Below are 22285 nucleotides of genomic sequence, written 5' to 3'. Positions count from 1 at the left end.
GCTCTGGCCGGAGTTAAGAAAACCTCCAAGTCGGCTGTTCTCTGCCATTTCCGTAGCTCCCATAGCAGTGAAAGGGAGATACACAAATGGCATGGCACAGCAAGCTGCACCGTTTGTGGTACCGGTTGTGCATACAGCATAGTTAGTTGTGCAAAGCTCCCATTCACTGCTACAGGGGATATGGAAACAGCGGAGTGCAGCCAGCTCAGATGTTTCCGTAACACCATCTACCCCTGGCCGGCACACATTTCGGTTATTCCCATCTCTACCATGACTGCGATTCGAATACCCCTTTAACAAAACAAAAAAAAAAAGGGGGGGGGGGGAGTAAATAAGATAATGAGTGATTTTGTATAAAATTGCTTTGTGAACATTTGCTAAAAACAAGAAAACTAAAATCTTTCATGGACTGGCTTAATGCAGTGCAGGTGTGCACTATATTTCCTGTGAATAATGGCCAGCAGAGTGCTTATCAAAGGTTTTCTAATACAGAGAAATAGTGGAGCTCGGAAAATGGTCCAGGATTTTGATAATTCAAAAGTGGGAGCTGCTGCCAGGTTGAACATTTGCTGTATTTAATTTGGATATTAAAATGTTATCCTAGAAACGTATTACTATCCGGAACCATATTGTGGTCAGTACGAATAGCACATTACACATTGCATTTGTTCCTAGAAACTCTCAAATCAGTGGGGAATACACAGCAGAAAACAGCATCTGATATAAACTGAAAAACCAGCAGGAGTAAGGATTTGTAATCCACAGGATAGGGCGGCCATAAATGTCCAATAGGTGACAGTCTCACATCTGGGACCCACTCCTGTCTCTAGAATGGGACAACAATGTGCCTGGCCAGTAATGGAGGGGTCACCACATGCAAGGTTCTTTCCATTCACTTTAAAGGGGTTATCTGGGGACTCAAAGATTTTTCTTTTAATTGTCTCATTCATTGTAATGTGCCTTAGATGCATATTCTTACTTTATCTGCCCCCATTCAAGTCTCAGTGCAGTCTGGAGGTTCATTATCATGCGCAGGCCGCTGGGGGACTTGCTGTGATGTCATTATCATGCGCAGGCTGCTGGATGACTTGCTGTGATGTCATTATCATGCGCAGGCTGCTGGAGGTCGTGCTGTGATGTCATCATGCCAGGCTGCTGGAGGCCTTTCTGTGATGTCATTATCATGCGCAGGCCAATGGAGGTCTTGCTGCAATATTATTATCATGTACAGGCTGCTGGAGGACTTGATGCAATATCATTATCATGCGCAGGCCACTGGAGGACTTTTTGTGATGTCATTATCATGCACAGGCTGCTGGAGGTCTTGCTGCGATGTCATTATCATGTACAGGCTGCTGGTGGATTTGATGCAATATCATTATCATGCGCAGGCTGCTGGAGGACTTGCTGTGATATCATTATCATGCGCTGGCCGCTGGAGGACTTGCTGCGATATCATTATCATGCGCTGGCCGCTGGAGGTCTTGCTGCGATATCATTATCATGCGCTGGCCGCTGGAGGACTTGCTGCGATATCATTATCATGCGCTGGCCGCTGGAGGACTTGCTGCGATATCATTATCATGCGCTGGCCGCTGGAGGTCTTGCTGCGATATCATTATCATGCGCTGGCCGCTGGAGGACTTGCTGCGATATCATTATCATGCGCTGGCCGCTGGAGGTCTTGCTGTGATGTCATTATCATGCGCAGGCTGCTGGAGGTCGTGCTGTGATGTCATTATCATGCGCAGGCTGCTGGAGGACTTGCTGTGATGTGATTATCATGCGCTGGCCGCTGGAGGTCTTGCTGTGATGTCATTATCATGCGCAGGCTGCTAGAGGACTTGCTGTGATGTCATTATCATGCGCAGGCTGCTGGAGGACTTGCTGTGATGTCATTATCATGCGCTGGCCGCTGGAGGTCTTGCTGTGATGTCATTATCATGCGCAGGCTGCTGGAGGACTTGCTGTGATGTCATTATCATGCGCTGGCCGCTGGAGGTCTTGCTGTGATGTCATTATCATGCGCAGGCTGCTGGAGGTCTTGCTGTGATGTCATTATCATGCGCAGGCTGCTGGAGGACTTGCTGTGATGTGATTATCATGCGCTGGCCGCTGGAGGTCTTGCTGTGATGTCATTATCATGCGCAGGCTGCTGGAGGACTTGCTGTGATGTCATTATCATGCGCAGGCTGCTGGAGGACTTGCTGCGATATCATTATCATGCGCTGGCCGCTGGAGGCCTTGCTGCGATGTCATTATCATGCTACTGACTTAACAGACATGAAAAGGCAGGAGATGCCCACTCAGTCTATCACTTGGACCTGAAAGTGAGGACTTGGTAAGCGTCACATAGGCAGCGACAGGGAATCAGTGACATGAATGAAGTATTTAAAAAATAATAATCAGTTCTACCACACACAATTATAACCCCCCAGACAAACCCTTTAAAGGGAGTCTGTCACCAGATTGTGACCTAATAGACCGCTTACACAGCGCTCTAGCATAGCAGTCTATGATTCTAATGGTACCTTTGATGTTTGCTTGTGAAGTTCCCCCAAGGAAAAAACTGACTTTTATTCAAGGGATCGCAAGTGCCCAGGGAGGGGTTCACCTCGTTGGGGCCCAGGCTGTTCTGCCTCTTTTCGCCATATCCCCGCCCCAGCCTCTTCCTCTGCCCGCCCCGCTCTTCCTTTGCGTCGTCCTTCTCTGCAGCGAGATCCCGCGCCTGCGCTATCCATTGCTTGGCCGGGGCATGCGCATTGCGATGCCCATTGTGGGTGTCTCTGGACCGCCTCCCCGCCGCTGTTTCTCACCGTTGGCCGGCGCATGCGTAGTAGCTACTGCGATGCCATGCCCACAATGGGCATCGCAGTGCGCATGCCCCGGCCAAGCAATGGATAGTGCAGGCGCGGGATCTCGCTGCAGAGAAGGAGGATGCAAAGGAAGAGCGGGCAGAGGAAGAGGCTGGGGCGGGGATATGGCGAAAAGAGGCAGAACAGCCTGGGCTCCAACGAGGTGAACTTCACAAGCAAACATCAAAGGTACCATTAGAATCATAGACTGCTATGCTAGAGCGCTCTGTAAGCGGTATATAAGGTCACAATCTGGTGACAGATTCCCTTTAATCAGCTCCGCTGTTTCCTGGCCACCTGGTGGTCGGCGCTTAGTCTCATCTCACCTATCTAGAGAAAGTAGTAGGAGCCCCATTCATAAACTCAGTCTATACAGTTACATTTTGGTACTTTATGTTCATTATGACATTTCCTTATTCTTAACATAGAAATTTGAAAGAGTTATTTATTTTACTGAAAAAGCAGCTTTCTTCTCTCCTGACATGTCATCTTCTAGTGAATACTTGTATTCCCCGTAATAAAACTGTTTTGGAGCATCTCTCCTTATTGTGCTATCCCTCTTTTGACACGGTCATCACTGATTAGAAAGCATCAGCGCAGTGAAGAACACTTCATCTTGAAAAATGCCTTAGTTTATCGGGCGCTGGAATGAGCGGTCTTGAATCCCGACATCTTGGGAATAGGGACGCACACAAAACATAGAAAAAAAATCAGTGGAGTAGCAGGAACACATTTAAAAAATTGAGTGGAGCAGGTCCTCTATAAAGCCTCATTCACACGTCTGTGATTCACGGACAGAACACGTAGCCGTTAATTTTCATGTGTGTATTCACAATCTGTGTTTTAGCATGGTCCGTGGTTTAGTATGGAGGCATGCTCTATTTTCTCTATGTTCATCATGGAACCTCGGGCCTGTGCTAGAGTTCCCTAAACTCTTACCTCCCTAGTAGATCTTCTTTCTGTATCTACCTCCCTAGTAGATCTTTTCTGTACAGAAAAGATCTACTAGGGAGGTAAGAGTTTAGGGGACTCTAGCACAGGCCCGAGGTTCCAGAGGCTGGGGGTCGTCCTTTTAAGGACAATTGCCCCAATTACAGCCATTAAGGATTTCCTGCCCATAGACTAGGTGACACAGGGTGAGCACTTAGGGAGAGTTACTTGCCTCATTACTAGGCCTGCCCCCCCTGTATACAAGGAACCATACTAGGCCATTCATGTGCATATAGACCCTGTCCTCCCTCCCATATAGCGCAGTAGTTCACTTTACTTTAGTGTCTCTTTTATTTTAGTAGAAATAAATAAAAGTTATATCTTAACTTCAAAACAATAAGGTATACTCAGTTCAGTATATAGTTAGAGACCACTGAGACTATCTATTAGTAGGTCCACCTACCCTAGACCTTTACTAAAAACACATGGATGAATCATTGACCATCTTATCACGGATATGCATGTGTGAATGAGGCTTAAAGTGTGGCTGAGTAGAATTGAGGGTCATCTAAGTGTTACATCTGGAATACGAAGCCGTATAAGAAATATATGTACCCGATATCCATAGTGGTGAAATACAACAAGACTGCCATCATTTTCTTTTCTTGGGGGAAATATTTTTGGTAGCACGTATTTCCTAATGCTTTATAATTCCAAAGACTTAACTGGGTTTTGGTTTTTTTGTATAAATTGTGAAAAGCACTGGTTTCCTGAAAAGTATTTAGATATCTATTATTTACACGCAATGCAAAATATGTGCCTGTTCTCCTTTTGCAGGTATATTAAAAATGCACTTTAATATCTCCTATGTTAAAAGGTTTTTCTGGTAAAGCCTAGCATATTAGCCATATGTGATGCCCCACTTCATCGTGCTAGCAGGTTATTGCAAAGGTCGATGGTTATACTGTTGCTGTATTATAAATCATGTTTCATTTATGCCTAATACAGATATTTTATGTGATGAGCTCCACAAGGTTGGACACATACCGCAACCTTCATTGATCTATGTTTTCTACACAGGCCACCATTTTAATGAAAGAGACACTAAGGGCAAAACATAGATGCCATGCTCTCCTTGTGCAGGACCTGAGGATGTGGGCATGACTCGGGGATCGAGTTCTTTTCTAGCGCAGCAATGTCATTGTTAGCTTTGTGCATGGTTAAAGGTGTTTGTCACAAACCTCAGTTTATCACCTAGTGATCTTATATCTCCAATGGCTAGAATGGGGATTTTGATTCCTCCTGGTAAGAGCACTTTCATTTATTAAGACTGGTGTTTAATATGCCACTCTTAAGTTGACTCTCTGGCTCAAGAAAAAATAAAATAAAAATCACATTAACTGGGGAACGAACAGAATCTCCTTTTCATCTGCAGATCCATCAATTTCCAGCATCCTCTTCTGCCATCCAAGATGGCCGCACCACTTCTCAGACTACCCGATGCACATTGCGTACCCGTAGCCCAAATCGCCTCCTACATGTCCAGCGCTGCTCTCAGATTGGCCACAATCCAAGGACAGCAGGAAGTGTCTTGGACCACCAGATGCACAGCATGCATCAGGCAGTCAGAGAAGCAGAGCAGCCATCTTGGATGACGGAAGAAGAGTCCATGAACCTAGAGATCAGCAGATGGAAAGGAAGGCAAGCTTTCTGTCTGTTCCCCGTTCACATGAATTCTTATTTCCTCGACCCATAGGGTCACTAATGAGAAGGGCAGTGGCAGCTGGTGTGCTAGAAAAGCAGCCTTTATTTGGCGGAGATTTGTGTTATAATTTACTGCAGTTTCTGGAGTGAATTATAGCAAATCTTTCAGGTTTTAGGATGGCCGCCCACTTATTTGAAAAAGCAAGAATTTTTTACATATTTATTTTTAAAAGGTTTCACATTTTTACGCATAATCAGCAGGTCACAGTTTTATATGCAGTGGCTGTATGGATGCTTGAACACTTCTAAATACAAATGCCTCCTCACTGCAGATATAGTCATGAGCAGGAGCCCTGTAATAGTGATTGGTGGGGCCCCAAATTATTGTCTTTGTAGGGAAAACCCTTTAGGGTACAGCCACACGTTCAGGTCTTCTGAATGCAGTTTTGGAAGCTGAAATCGGGAGTTGATCAGAAAAAGGGATAAAGTATTAAAGGGGTGATCTGGCCTTTTCCTGTGCCTCCGTCTCACTCTGGAGATCGCGAGAGTGGCCACGTGACTGCACCCTCTGTGGAAACTGGATTTCCTCTGAGATCCCATGATCCCCTCTGTCAGAATCCTCACCCTAATGGTCCTAATGTCTGACCCAAGTGATCTTGGAACAAACTGGTCAATGCTCTCAATCCACAAGTAGGGTAGCTGTAGCCCACTGCTTGTCATATTGAGGCTGTGCGAGAGGAAACATTAGGACGAAGCAGCAAGGGGATGATGGAGAGTGTACTGGGTGGCGTTTGTGTAGTAGGCATTTACATTTCTGGCTGAGCTTGCAGCATAGAGCACTATGGGAAGTGTTGTGGCTGCTGCTCATCTACACCCTCAACCTGGAAGTTCAGGTTGTAAACAATGGAGGACCGGAACACTAGGCCTCCTGCACATGACCGTATGGTTTTGCGGTCCGTTTTAAACGGCTCAGTTTTTTTGTTTCTGTTCCGTTTTGCTGTTTGTGATCAGTTTTTTGCAGGATCTAAAACTGAAGCATACAATAATGTTTAAACAGTAAGTACATTAACAAATTGGGCTGGACATAACATTTTCAATAGATGGTTCTGTAAAAATGGAAACTGATATGGAAGACATGGATGCATTCCGTATACATTTTTTTTTTTTTGCGGAACCATTGACTTAAATTAAGCCACAGAAGGTGATTTTTAACGGAAACAGAATGCATACGGAGTACCTTCCGTTTTTTTTGCGGACCCATTGAAGTGAATGGTTCCGCATACAGACCACAAAAATACCGAACAGACAAAAAATACGGTCGTGTGCGAGAGGCCTTATGCTGTGTAGGAGACTAGACAAAGTTTAGAACAATTAAATGGCAATTTTAGCATCCTGCACAACCCCTTGAAGGACATATGACTTTTTTATTTTATTTTTTTACTAACCCCTGGTTTTGGCTTCCAAACCTGCGTGCAGAAACCTGACAGTGTAGTTGTACCCTTAAAGGCTATGTACACCTTTTGGGGGCAAGTTTTTTAATGATTGCATTGTACTTATTTTGAGCTAAAAATATGGTGTTCTTTTTTCTGTACAGAGCCGAGATGCTCTAGTAGCACCCTTTGGATTTTCTGTCAGTTGGGGAAATGGATGGGCTCCTTATCTCTGACCTCCTAAATACTCATTATAGCTGAGTTCTTATCTTACTGATAAGAATGTAGCGTAAATAAGTGTGTATGACCTCTTAGTAGTCTACAGATAAGGTTTATTAGATGACCAGCACAAAGTGAAAGTGACAGTACCAGGCACACAGCTAGAAAAACAGTTAAAGGGATTCTGTCACCAGGTTTGGGGCTATAGAGCTGCGGACATGCACGGCTAAATCGCTGCTAGCATGTCCGCAATATGTGTGGTTTTAATTTCTTTAAAAAAGGATTTTATAGATATGTAAATGAGTGTTAAATGTGTCCAAGGGGTGTACTAACCTTATTTGTGCCCAGCACCGCCTATGTCTCCTCCTTACATCAATGATAGATAGCCGTAATCTCGCGATGCATAGTTCTTTCCCTGAGGCTGATGCCAGCACAGGGAAGGAACACTATACCGGCACTGTGCATCGCGAGATTACGGCTATCTATCGTTGATGAAAGGAGGAGACATAGGTGGTGCTGGGCTCCTTCATAGGCGGGCGTGGCTGGGCACAAGTAAGGTTAGTACACCCCTTGGACACATTTACATATCTAAAATCCTTTTTTAAAGAAATTAAAACCACACAGCCCTATAGGACACATATATTGCGGACATGCTAGCGGCGATCTAGCCGTGCATGTCCGCAGCTCTATAGCCCCAAACCTGGTGACAGAATCCCTTTAACCCTTTATTTTTAAAGGCCATGCAATCATAAAAAAAAACATTGCCTCCGAAAGTGTACATAGTGTTTAAGGTCCATATTCATATGGAGGAGTAAATGTATGTGCATTATTTACAACAAAGCTACCAACGTTATTTTACAGTCAGCACAAGCCTGTACAAGGATGCATAGTCTATAATCCTGCAAAAGGATGAAATAAGACTTGGTCAGAAGATGAAATATTTGTAAGGGTACTTGCACACATTTGCAGAATAGTACAGAACCAGCTAATTAGACAGTAGCTAAATGAGATCTGGACCAAACGTTTTTTGGGAGAATCTCTGCGAAATCCCCATGAATATCTGCATAAAAACACTGGTAGGTTAGCTGTATCCACATAATGCTAGATAGTGGAGAATGTGCCACATACAGCATTAAAGAGACTGTCCCTAGATTTAAACTATCCACAGGATAGGTGTTAAGTGCCTGACCCCCTCAGACCCTCACCAATCACAAGAACTCAGGTCGTATGTCCTCCTGTATGAATGAAGCAGTGACTGAGCATGCGCATTGCTACTCCTTTCATGTACGGCGCTCCCAAAGCGATGTATAGAGAGACATTGCTGCTCAATTCATACAAAAGGGGGCAGAAGACCCTCATTCTTTTAATCATGGGGGTCCCAGAAGTCGCACCCTCACCAATGGGACACTTACTGCCTATCCTGTGAATAGGCGATAAGTTTCAATCTTGGGACAAAACTCACATACACATAGGTATTTAAATATAGTCTTTCATAGATCTGACTGAATTGCGTACGACTCCATCAAACCACACAACTTTGTATAAAGATGATGAAAACTTCCCATTCCATAAAACAATTGTTCCACCGACTTCTGAAATTCCTGTATAACACAACCAGTCAATAAATATTTGGATTGTACCTACAGATTTGTCTGCAGTGTGTTGGATGACAACTATAGCCTTTCTCGTGTTGGGTTTGAAAAGCTCAAGTATTCTGGACCTTGTATAGACCGCTAACCTACCACTACTACCCTCCGATATGTTCACATCCATTTACTCATTATCACAGGGTTTTTGCATGGATTAAAAAGGGAGTGTGGCAGCACAATTTACTGTATTGAATCACAGGTCTTTACTAAAAATTTGGTGCCTGCGCAGTACAGCTCTCGTCTTATGGTCAGGAAGCAGCGCTGTACTTCGCATACGTAAGATTGTGGTGGACAGCATAGGTGCGAGATTACAGGGCCAGCATAATTCAGATGCCTGGCCCTGTCAATCAAACTAGTGAAAAGGAGGGTCTTCTTGTGTAAGCAACGGAGTAGGGTGCACTTAAAGGCTAGGAAACATGTTCGATGCACCAAACAGCTAATTTGCATATTCAAACAAAGTTGTTTTCCAGGTAAAAGCAGCCATGAATTGCAATAATAAAAGGTGCAGGTCTAATACTGTGTTTGGTTCAATATGCTAAATCTGAAAAAATAATTTAAGCCAAAAGTCCACCTAAGCCCTTCACTCCTGTACCAAGAGGTGCTGAATGAAGTATTGTAAGCAAGAACAGCACCATCATGTGGTCATACATCATATGTGTTAAGCTAAAATCTGAATTACTTGAGGATTTCACAAATTACATTGTAATGAATTAAATCCATGTTGACACTTCGGGGTACCTTATCCGTTCAGGGTGGAGTTTCTGTGGGTTGCACTTGAAATTCCGGTGACCAGATACCCAAGGGCCACTAAGACACAGAGGCCTGGACGGGAGACGTAGCCACCCCTGGGGTGTCCGTCAAGTGTGTCATGCGCTTCCAGGAAAAGGCACAGGCATTGTCACGATTGGTGCATGACAGTATGGGGCAGGCCCAGATCGACCAGAAGCGGAGGTACAACCAGGTGGGTTAGCAAGCATGGATACTGGTTCCCGTACCTCAGGATAAGCTTTGGACGGCCTGGGAGGGCCCATGCCTCGCGCACCAGAAGCTCAATGCCAGGATGTACCTGGACCCCCGGGGAAGGCAGAAGGCCTTCCCTGTAAAAAACGGATGCAGGCGCGCCCTCCCCGAATGCCACCCCTTCCAGGAACTGTTCACCAAAACGCCCGGAAGGACGGCATCCACAGAGATGCCGTCTGGCATGGAGTATGCCCCTGCCACTTCTAAGCGGATGGTCAAGCTGCTTAAGGGACTTGAAGGGTACACGGCCGCGTACCTGGAGGTCATTGCCGTCTTCGGGCCTACATGGGATGCTCTGGCAGATCTCCCAGGCAGGCTTGATCCTACGCCAGGAAAGTGCCAGCCAGGCATCAGCGAATGGCCCCGGGCAGACGGGGAAGCTTTGGAACCAGAGCCTTGGAGAATGGATGCCAGCACATCCTGATTCACCCTCCGGGACAAGAACCAGGTGATCTCCTTCCTGGGCACCGCCGGGTACTATAGGGGGTTCGTGCCCAACTATAGTAGCCTGGTGAGGCCCCTGATGAACCGCACCAGGAAGAAACTGCCCTCTGCACTCAAATGGACAAACTACTGCGAGACGGCCTTCCCAGCGCTAAATGGACACCCTTTCCAGCTTCCCCGTACCCCAGGCAGCCTACTTCACACAGCTGTTGCCTCAGTGTCATGCTCAGTCAGGGTGACTCCATTGGTCAGGAACTAATGGGAGGTGGGCACGCAGGAGCTTGGCGTTCCAGCTGTACCGTTGCCAGTCGTCACCAGAGGGGGTGCGGATGGGGAAACACAGGAATGTGCTGCCCCTAGCGCCCTCTGAAAGAGGGAGGAGTGAGGAATATATTTTTTACTGTCAGCCATGTTCCCACACCCACCATTTGCTGAACGGTAGCAGACCACCAGTGTTTACAACTTTTCACATTTCCATTCAGCCAACCAGGAACCCAGCTAATGAAACAGGAAAAGCATCCCTGCAGGGGGTTTAAGCCTTTCACCACGTCACTCAGATTATCATCATAAGGAATTATGAATCGCCCATGCATTACATACATAAACCAGGTACACATTTGTGTCCCTGTGGCCACAACGAACAGGCCCGTGGTCATGCAGTGGGAGGCCAGGGAAGGGAGATATACATATCTTCACCACAGAAACCAAATAACAGTGCCATGCTTGAACTCTACTGGTATCCGAAACTCAGGCGGATACATTGGTCCCAGAACCACCTCCCTGCAACATTCTGGAGCCATGAGCCCTAATTGGTTTTGTGGCTCATGTGCTGCCAGCCCAGCAGTGGGGGGGTGGACCCCTCCCAGAGGCCGGGAGGAGAGGAAATGGCTACAGGTTAAAAGGCTTGTGCCAGCAAGCGAGCGTGTCTTTTCTCTGAAGGAGGGTCACATCGTGCCATGTGTTTAGAGGGACCTGCAACCTGCTGACATCACTGCCCTCCATGTGAATACAGCTAAGAACTCATCACAACCCAAAAGGACTCCATCTGGTAAACTGACTTTTGTTCTGCTTAACCCTGTTGTACCCCATCATCTGTATTTGTAACCTCAGACCACTGTATATATTCCTTGTGTGTATAGTGTTATTTCTAGTGAGCCCTTAAGGCGAATAAATATATAATTGAATCTTGTGCTATCTTCTATCTCGATCACGAATCCCTACATCCGTGTTTCAGCCTACTTATATGCTACCGCGGGTTGGTTTCTTATCCTATATAATCTTGTTAGTGGACCGGGCTTAGGCTACTTTCACACTAGCGTTCGATCGGATTCGTTCTGAACGGATCTGATCATATTAATGCAGACGGAGGCTCCGTTCAGTACGGATCCGTCTGCATTAATAACTTAGAAAAAATTCTAAGTGCGCAAGTAGCCTGAGCGGATCCGTTCAGACTTTCAATTTAAAGTCAATGGGGGACGGATCCGCTTGAAGATTGAGCCATATGGTGACATCTTCAAGCGGATCCGTTCCCATTGACTTACATTGTAAGTCTGAACGGATCCGCTCGCCTCCGCACGGCCAGGCGGACTGCTGAACGCTGCAAGCAGCGTTCAGCTGTCCGCGCGGAGGCGAGCGGAGGCTGAACGCCGCCAGACTGATGCAGTCTGAGCGGATCCGCTCCATTCAGACTGCATCAGGGCTGGACGGAGGCGTTCGGGTCCGCTCGTGAGCTCCTTCAAACGGAGCTCACGAACGGACCTATGAACGCTAGTGTGAAAGTAGCCTTATATCAAAGAAACTGGTGGCAGTCTTCCCGGGCTGAGAACGTGCTGTTTCACTGGGGCAGTGAAAGCTGTCTCAGCTTGTTGCCTCTCTGTGCCCATGTGGACAGAAGTCTGTGAAAACTGTACCAAGAATGACCTTACCCGCTCCTCAAGGAGGGTGTAACGTCACGCCTTGGTAACCAGTGACCATACCGTATCTCGTGAGCTCGATGTAGTTGACGTCAAGAGGGCATGACGGATGGTATTCGTCACACAGCCCCATGCCATCATCCATGTCCCCCAGCCAGCACCATCAGCCACATGCCATTGCCACCATCATGTCCCACAGCCAGCGCCATCAGCCCCATGCCATTGCCAATTTGACACCATCATCATGTCCCTCAGCCAGGGCCATCAGCCCCATGCTATATCATCCATGTCCCCCAGCCAGCGCCATCAGCCCCATGCCATATCATCCATGTCCCCCAGCCAGCACCATCAGCCCCATGCCATTGCCATCAGCCCCATGCCATTGCCACCATCATGTCCCACAGCCAGCGCCATCCACCCCCTTCCCCCCCGGTAGATTCGGGCCCCTGCTAATATACTTACCTTTCCTGCAGGGTGCGCAGTTGGCTGATGGAATCCGCAGGAGACGGACCGCGTCTTCTTTCCAGCATGCACTGGGAGGGACCTGACATCACACACAGAGTCAGCCAGCACGCTGATGATGTGTGAACGCAAGGCCCTGCAGAGTCGGGAGGCCATGGAGCAGTGAGTAAGAAGCTTCAATTCACTACCGCTCCGTGGTCATCTATCAGGATATAGCAAAAATCTATATTGTTGCCCGAATTTATGGCGATATTGCATATGGTTTATATAGCCCACCCCTAGTTATATAATTAATACGGTTTAAAGGGAACCTGTCACTGGGATTTTGTGTATAGAGCTGAGATGGGGTTGCTAGATGGCCACTAGCACATCCGCAATATCCAGTCCCCATAGCTCTGTGTGCTTTTATTGTGTAAAAACGAAGGTTTAGTCTTACCGGTAAACGGTTTTCCAGGAGTCCGACATGACAGTACCCACTGGAGGATGTCCTATTGGATCTCTGTAGGGACAGGAAGCGTGAGAGGTTAAAAGGCCCCTCCCCTACCCTCCCACCAGTGTTCTTTCCAATTACTACACCAGATAGGATCCAACGTATTTATTAAACTTCCATGTTAGACACACATCGGAAAGATAATTTTAAGGATCCTGGCAATAACCGAAAAGAATTATGGGGGGGAAAATAACGGGTACTGTCATGTCGGACTCCTGGAAAACCGTTTACCGGTAAGACTAAACCTTCGTTTCCAGGACGTCCCTCCATGACAGTACCCACTGGAGAACTACCAGCTCAACCACTAGGGGGGGACCACAGCCTGAAGGACCTTGCGACCAAATGCCAGATCCTGGTTGGCCAGGGAATCTAATCTATAGTGCTTAATGAATGTAGAGAAACTGGACCAGGTTGCGGCCTTGCAAATCTGCTCTACAGAAGCATCTGCTTTCTCTGCCCACGATGATGCGACTGCTCTGGTGGAGTGGGCTCTTAAGGGGAACGGACAAGGAAGTCCTTTCTGTGAGTAAGTCTCTCGAATCAAGTCTCTGATCCAGCGGGCTAGAGTTTGTTTCGAGGCCTTGTTGCCTCTGTTCTTTCCCCCAAAGGAAACAAAGAGGTTCTGTGATCTTCTCCACGGCTCCGTCCTTTGGAGGTAAGCGAGAATGGTTCTTCTTACGTCGAGGCAATGGAACTTTTCTTCTTTCGCATTCTTAGGGGAGGTACAAAAGGAGGGAAGAATTATTTCCTGCTCTCTGTGAAACGGTGATACCACTTTTGGCAAGAAAGATGGGTCTAATTTCAGAATGACTCTGTCATCCAGAATTCTCAAGAATGGTTCTCTGATGGAGAGGGCCTGAATCTCCCCAATTCTACGAGCTGTGGTAATAGCTAGTAAGAAGACTGCTTTAAGGGAAAGCATTTTATCTGATAATTGGTCAATAGGTTCAAAGGGGGACCTACAAAGACTCTCTAGGACTACATTCAAGTCCCATGGGGGAACCGTCTGTCTAACAGTGGGTCTTAACCTGGAAATCGATTTAACAAACCTCCTAATCCACCTGTGGTCGGCCAGAGGGGTGTCAAGAAAACTACTCAAAGCCGAAATCTGGACCTTAAGGGTACTGGGCTTTAGGCCCAGGTCGAACCCTGCCTGTAAAAAGTCCAGAATGCAGCCTATAGATGGGGCCGAGATTCCTGGATGAGTGCCTGCGAGCCATGATAAAAACCTTTTCCATATCTTTAAGTATATGGCAGAGGTTACCGGTTTTCGGCTCTGCTGTAAGGTTGAGATTACCTTATCCGAAAGGCCTTTTCTTCTCAGGATCTGCCTTTCAGGATCCAGGCTGTTAGCATTAACTTCTCGAGATTCGGGTGTTCCAGGGGCCCCTGAACGAGAAGGTCCTTCCTCGCTGGAAGGGTTATTGGGTCTTCTAGGAGTAAGTCCGTCAGGAGCGGAAACCAGGCTCTCTTTGGCCAGGCTGGGGCGATCAGGATAAGGGTCGCTGAGCAAGCCTTTAGTTTTTTCAGGACCAGCGGAATTAAAGGGAACGGAGGAAAGGCATAAGCTAATTCCATGTCCCATTTCTGGGATAAGGCGTCTACACCCCTCGGATTGTCTCTGGGGTTCAGGGAGAAGAATTGATCTACCTGGGTGTTCCTTCTGGAGGCAAATAGGTCTATCTGTGGGAACCCCCATTGATGGCATATTTGAAGGAAAACTTCTCGGTTTAGACACCATTCGCCTGCATCTAGACAGTGTCTGCTCAGAAAATCTGCCGCGGAGTTCTCTGCCCCCTTTAAGTGGACCGCTGTCACCGAGAGGACTTTCCTCTCTGCCCAGTGAAATATTTTTTCGGATAACTCCAGAAGTAGAGGGTTCCTGGTACCCCCCTGACGCTTCAGGTAACATACGGTGGTTATGTTGTCTGACAGCACTCTGATGTGGTGGTTGGAGAGAATATATTCGGCTGACGTTAGTGTCTTCCATACCGCCTTCAGCTCCCTGTAGTTTGATGATCTGCGGCTGTCCAGGGTGGACCATTTGCCCTGGAAGACATGTCCTTCCAGATGGGCCCCCCAACCCCACTGGCTTGCATCCGTGGTGATGATTATAGAAGGAGAAAGGTTCCAGGCAACCCCCTTCTTTAGGTTTCCGGGATTGGTCCACCAGGATAGAGAATCTAGACACCGCTCTGAAGGTGTTACCTCCGAGTCCAAGGACTGATGATCCCTGTCCCAAGCTGCCAGCACTGCGGACTGTAGGCTCCTGGAATGGAACTGGGCCCACGGGATCACTGAGATGCATGAAGTCATTAAGCCAAGGATCTTCATTGCCTCCCTTAAAGTATGACGCATCTGTTTCTGGAAGGCCAATATCTTTCTCCTTATTGTCTCCTGTTTGGATTCTGGAAGGAAGGAGAACTGACTTTCTGTGTCCAGGAGAACCCCTAAGAACTGTTTTTTGGTGTTTGGTACCAGGTTGGATTTGGGGTAATTTATCACCCAACCTAGATCCTTGAAGAGGGCTAAGGTCTGATGAATACTGTCCTCTAGATCTTGTTTCGTGTTGGCTATAAGAAGAAAATCGTCCAAATATGGAACAATCCTTATTTGCTGCTTTCTCAAATGTGCCACAATTTCCGTGATGACTTTTGTAAAGATTCGAGGGGCTGAAGAGATTCCAAAGGGGAGACACTGGAATTGATAATGAAGAACCGTCCCCTCCTGAATGACTGCAAACCTGAGATATTTCTGGTGTAGGGGGTGAATCGGGATGTGGTAATACGCATCCTTCAGGTCCAAGGTGCATAGGAGGTCTCCCTCTGAAATCAATGGAATTGCCGACTTTATGGATTCCATCTTGAATTTTTGATAGGTTATTGATTTGTTCAGGGACTTCAAATTGATAATTGTCCTGAAGGATCCGTCTGGTTTCTTTATTAGAAAGAGACTTGAGTAGTGACCTAGAAATTTCTGATTTTCCGGAACCTGGACGATAGCATTTAATTTTAGTAGTTTCTGCACGTCCAGACCTAATTGATTCTGCTGACTCACTGAATGGACTTTTGTAACCAGGAATCTTTCCGGGGGAGGACCACGGAAATCTAATTTTACCCCTTCTCGGATGGTCTTTAGGATCCACTGGTTTTGGGTAATCCGAGTCCAGGATTCCCAAAATAAGCGGAGCCTGCCCCCTACTGGCCTGATGTCATTGCTTATTTGGGCCTGAGCTGGGATTGAAGAGGAAACCCCTACCTCTCCCTCCTTTAGGGTAGCTCCATCTACCTGTTTTACCTTTCCCTCTCTCTGAGGGTGTATACTGTTTGGAGGTCTTACGAAAGGGCTGCACAGGTTTTTTTGCTTTTTCCTCTGGAAACCCTTTCTTTTTATCGGCTGCGCTTTCCAGAATGGAATCGAGGACCTGGCCGAAAAGGTATGTTCCGGTGAAGGGAATTGCGCATAATTTGTTTTTAGAGGCAATGTCTCCCGTCCAGGATTTGAGCCAGAGGGCCCGTCTTGCGGTGTTCGTAAGAGCGTCGTTCCTGGCAGCGAAACGAATGGACTCTGCTGAGGCGTCCGCCATGAAGGATGCAGCAAATTTTAATAAGGGTAAGGACTCAAGAATTTCCTCCCTGGAGGTCTTTATCTTGAGATGCTCCTCCAGTTGCTCCAGCCATAAGCACATTGCTCGAGCCACTGAGGTTGCTGAAATGTTAGCATTAATAGTGGCCGCTGAGGATTCCCAGGCCTTCTTCAGGAGTCCATCCATTTTCCGGTCCATGGGATCTTTTAATTGTGAAGAATCCTCGAATGGAATAGATGTCTTCTTCACCACCTTGGCCACCTGGATGTCGACTTTTGGAATTTCATCCCAAAGTTTAGTCTCCTCTGGATTGAAGGCCAGTCTGCTCTTGAATTCTCTGGGAATATAGAGTTTTTTGTCACCTTCTTCCCATTCCTCTTTGATCAGATCTTGAAGGTAAGAATTCACCGGGAAAATCTTTCTTTTCCTGGCCCTTAATCCGCCGAACATCTCGTCCTGTATAGAACGTTTCGGCTCCTCCTCCTCCACTGCCATGGTCTGCCTTACTGCAGTAAGGAGCGAGTCCAGCTGATCCGAGGAAAACAGGTATTTCCTAGGCTCCTCTGACACCGACGGGGGGATCTGATCCTCCAGATCATCTGAAGGGTACCCGGTTTCTTCCTCTGAATCCGATACTAAGTGTACCCTGGTACGCTTGGACGGAGGGGAAGCGGGAACTGGAAGAGAAGGGGGCTGATTCATTCCGGCCGCCTGTACTTCCTCCCTGACGATGGTTCTCAGCTCTTCCAGAAAGGATGGTTGTTCTTCCTTCAGGATTCTTGCTAAGCAATCCATGCAGAGGGCCTTTCTATACGATTCAGACAGCTTTTTTGTGCATGTCGCACACTTCTTAGCTTTTTTCTTAGTGTCTCCATGCGGTCTATGTCCCGCCTCCTTTTCCACCTTAATAGGGGGAGAAGGAGATATAAGAACCAGCCTAGGGGGAACTATACACCTGCCAGCCGGATACTACTTACATTACCCTGGACGAGGGGGTCAGCAACCGCATCTAGCTTGCTCACACCTTGGGCCTCCATGATGCAACCGCCACATAAGCACACATCATAGCATTTAAATAAGGTTCCTACCTTACAGGCCCTCCCCTCATCGCCGCCGGGACCGCCTCCTCTTCTGGGGGACTCTTCCATAGAAAAATCAACCCCACATGCGAGGCCCCAAATCGAGGCCTCCAGCATGTATGCGCGCCGCCATCTTGGACGCGTCACTTCCGGGTCGCACAGGAAGTGACGCCGATCGCGTCATAGAGGAGGGCGGAGCCGCTGCTGAGCGCAGAGCTCCGTCGGAGAAGCCGCTCAGCGTCCAGGTACCTGCGGCCTGCTCAGGAAAAAAAGGTACCGGACAAGCTAGGGGACCCCTTCCCAGAGGGGTGCTGGCTTTTAGGCCCCACGGAGGCTGAAGAGGAGAGGCAAGAGCCCCCCGACCAGCCTCGGCCTAGTGTTCGCTCCCTACATTTAGCAGGGATCCACTCACTGCCTCCTATCCCTGTAGGGACAGGAAGAACACTGGTGGGAGGGTAGGGGAGGGGCCTTTTAACCTCTCACGCTTCCTGTCCCTACAGAGATCCAATAGGACATCCTCCAGTGGGTACTGTCATGGAGGGACGTCCTGGAAAAAACGATTTGATACCTATGCAAATTAACATGAGATGAGTCAGAGCTTGAAAATATGACTCTTCTCTGGTCACACAAGTAAGATAGGACTCTTATGCTAATTTGCATATGCATCAAATCGGGTTTTTTTACACAATAAAAGCACACAGAGCTTTAAGCACTGGGTATTACGGATGTGCTAGCGGTGATCTAGCAACCCATGTCCTCAGCTCTATACCCAAAATCCTGGTGACAGGTTCCCTTTAAAAAAGACATAAGTCCTTCATGTTCAACCAATGGATAAGGTGGGGACGGGAATCCCAGAAGGAAGTGAGACTCATATTTCTACATGTTTTCATAAGAATTAAAGAGGACCTTTCACAAAAAAAAAAAATTTTTTTTACTAAAGACATAGCGTTACTTACATGCCCCCGGTATCGCTTAATCATGAATTCATTTTTCTTTCTGTGCCCCCGTTTGTCCGCCTTTTATGCTAATCAGCCATTCGGCTCAACTGGCGGGCGTGTCAATCTTCTCCCTGGCACGGAGCGCATCCAATCAGCGCGCTCCGCTCTTAGCCAGGGAGAAGACGTTCCAGTTCTCGTGAGATTCCCAGCTCCGGATAGATGAAATCGCTCCAGTTCTCGAGAATCTCGCGAGAACTGGAACGTCTTCTCCCTGGCTAAGATCGGAGCGAGCTGATTGGATGCGCTCCGTGCCAGGGAGAAGAATGATGGCACACCCGGGAGAACTTTTAACGCCAGCCCAGTTGAGCCGAGCTCATTAGCATACAAGGCGGGAAATATTCCGGGGGGCAGCGCGGACAAAACGGGGGCACAGAAGGAAAAATGAATTAATGATGAAGCAATACCGGGGGCATGTAAGTAACGCTATGTCTTTAGTTTATTTTATTTTTTGGTGAAAGGTCCTCTTTAATGTCATTTGCTTTCAATTAGGGCTGAAACGATTATTCGAATAACTTCTCATAGGTCTGTGCGGTGCATTGCTAATGCTGTAAGCATTAGCAATCCGCCGCACAGACAGAAGGAGCGACCGGCGGCCACAGCGCACGCGAGTATAATGCGCTGCTCTCTGCTCACTAACATACCATGGCAGCCAGGGCTTCAGTAGCGTGACTCCTGGCTGCCATGGTAACCGATCGGAGCCCCAGCATTACACTGCTGGGGCTCCGATCGGAACTGACACTGCCACCAATGATGGGGGGGAGGAGGGGGACCCTGTGGCCACTGCCACCAATGATTAATACTGGGGAGGGAGGGGGGGGGTTGCGTTACCAGAGGGGGCAGGCAGATCAGAGGCTGGGGGGGAGGGGGGCAGGCAGATCAGAGGCTGGGGGGAGGGGGGAGGAGGCAGATCAGAGGCTGGGGGGAGGGGGAGGAGGCAGATCAGAGGCTGGGGGGAGGCAGATCAGAGGCTGGGGGGAGGCAGATCAGAGGCTGGGGGGAGGCAGATCAGAGGCTGGGGGGAGGGGGGGGGAGGCAGATCAGAGGCTGGGGGGAGGCAGAATCAGAGGCTGGGGGGAGGGAGCCAGATCAGAGGCTGGGGGCAAGCAGATCAGAGGCTGGGGGAGGCAGATGGAGAGAGAGAGTGGTTAATGGAGGCTGCAAGCACCACCTTGGCATGTATAAAGTTATTGGTTTAGAGAGGGGTTAATGAAGGCACCTCCAAGGTGCTTTCATTAACCTCTTCAAACCAATAACTTTATACATGCCTAATGCCAAGGTGCTTCCATTAACCCCTCCAAACCCAATGGGCATGTATAAAGTTATTGGTTTGGAGGGGTTAATGGAAGCACCTTGGCATTAGGCAGTATAAAGTTATTAACCCCTTCAAACCAATAACTTTATACATACCTAATTACGTACGTTATTTTAAGTAGCTTTTTCTTATTAGATTACTCGATGAATCGAGAAATATAATCGATAGAATACTCGATTAGCAAAAATATTCGTTTACTGCAGCCCTACTTTCAATAATTCATCTAAACCCTTTTTAAAACTGTCCATTCTTCCTGCTGTGACCACATCCTGAGGAAGTCTATTCCACAGCTTCACAGTTCTTACAGTAAAGAAGTTTTGATGCTTCTGGAGACTGAACTTTTTCTTCTCCAGTCGGAGGCAGTGCCCCCTCGTCTTTTGAGGGCATTTTACACGGAACAGTTTTTCACTGTATTTTTTGTACGGCCCATTTATATATTTGTATAGGTTAATCATGTCCTCCCTTAGAAGTCTCTTCTCAAGACTAAATAAAATTCAATGATTTTAATCTTTCTTCATAACCAAGACCCTCCATGCCCCTTATCAGTTTAGTTGCTCTCCTCTGTACTTTTTCCAGCTGCAGTGCGTCCTTTCTATATACTGGTGCCCAGAACTGAACTGCATATTCCAGAGGAGGCCGCACCAGCTCTTTGTAAAGTGGTAATATAACATCCCTGCCCCGCGAGTCCCTGCCTCATTTAATACATGACAATATCCTGGTGGCCTTAGAAGCAGCTGATTGACATTGTGTGCTGCAATTTAATCTACCATCCACGAGGACACCCAAATCCTTCTCTATCAGTGACTCTCCCAGTGCTACATCACCAAGGACATACAGAGCACAGAGATTATTACTACCAAGATGCAGAACTATACATTTATCCACATTGAACCTCATTTGCCAAGTTGATGCCCAATCACTCAGTGTAATTTTTATACATTTCCTAGTTTATTAATTTGGCTGTGTTGTTCGGGCACCTGAAGGCAATGTGCATTTTGCATATCTGGGGCCCTATACAAAATTATGTCTGGAGGGGGGCCCCCATTGCACACTGCTCTGCCACATCACTCTGCTAAACTCTGTCCCCATCAGCCTGTTAAGCCTCACTCATAGCTTGGCAGTGCAGCATGGGCACCACTGCTACTACTGTGCCATTGGGGAGGAATCCCTGCTATCCTGTCGGTGTATCCTCCCCTTTAGCCAGGGAGGGGCCCCTGATCTCTGGGGCTCCAAGCATTTGCTTGGTTTGTGGTGGTTATGGTAAAGTCCACCGCTGACTAGTGGCTCAGTCGGGGAGCAGTTGAGTTTCATTTCCCAGTTCCTCCGCAGGATAATAATATTGTATCAGGGAATCGCTCATAATTAAATTTTCTCACGCAAGGCGGCGCTGAGCAAAATAATTCTGCGTTTTGTTTCATAGCAACCTCTTGGTTGGATTTATGCATAGAAAACAGCGCTCTCTGCCGCATGACTACGTCACAGGGCTCGGAGAAAGGCCGGGCTTGGCTTCTGGAACACCTGATATTTTATCATTTTCTCCAAGAGGAATAATTCTATTACAGTGGCTCTACCAACCCAAATCTATAGTTTAGGTGCCCTCGCCACCACGCACCCACTGACGGTAGAATCACAATAGTAAAATAGAATCAGTAGTTTGGAGGGCACCCAGTGCGGCAAGGAATCGCCAAATGCACACAAACCATTCACTGCAAAACACACACATAAAAACCATCAACAAAAAAAATTCAAAAACAAAATAGGGCCGCAAAGTGCAGCACAAAAGAGCAGAGAGTATAGGACAGCACCAAGTAGCCCAGTACAGCTCAACCCCACAATCAGAACAAGGCACCTGACTGGCACACTGGCATCACCCACAGACCACGACCCCATGGCACAACAGACTACGTCACACAACATACACAATCTCTCATGGCACACTGAAATAAACATAAGCACTGGGCACATAATACGCCGCACCACAGACCTGGGCATACACACAGCCACCCAGCTGGTACACAGGTCTCCGATCCCGCGCACATACAACTGCCCTCTATCCGTGTCCGCTCCACATCAGCCAGGCTGGCCCAGCTCCCCCGGCGTCCACCCGCCTCACACACACATCGGGCACATAACCTATAAGGAGCCTCTGAAGTCTGAATCACCCGCTCAGTTGATAACTCAGTCCCTGCGCGGT

General features: G+C 47.6%; 1 long non-coding RNA gene across 1 annotated transcript; it reads right to left on the bottom strand.

The window, feature by feature from the left end:
- Positions 1 to 553: 553 nt before the first annotated feature.
- Positions 554 to 22195, bottom strand: LOC122942613. Its single transcript, XR_006390602.1, has 2 exons — positions 22076 to 22195; positions 554 to 2324 (listed from the first exon to the last, which is right to left on the bottom strand). It is a non-coding gene; the product is annotated as an uncharacterized LOC122942613 (long non-coding RNA).
- Between the last annotated feature and the right edge of the window lie 90 nt (positions 22196 to 22285).

This window comes from Bufo gargarizans, chromosome 1 (genome assembly GCF_014858855.1).
Source record: "Bufo gargarizans isolate SCDJY-AF-19 chromosome 1, ASM1485885v1, whole genome shotgun sequence".
NCBI lineage: Eukaryota > Metazoa > Chordata > Amphibia > Anura > Bufonidae > Bufo > Bufo gargarizans.
This window is presented reverse-complemented; position numbering and strand designations above follow the sequence as displayed.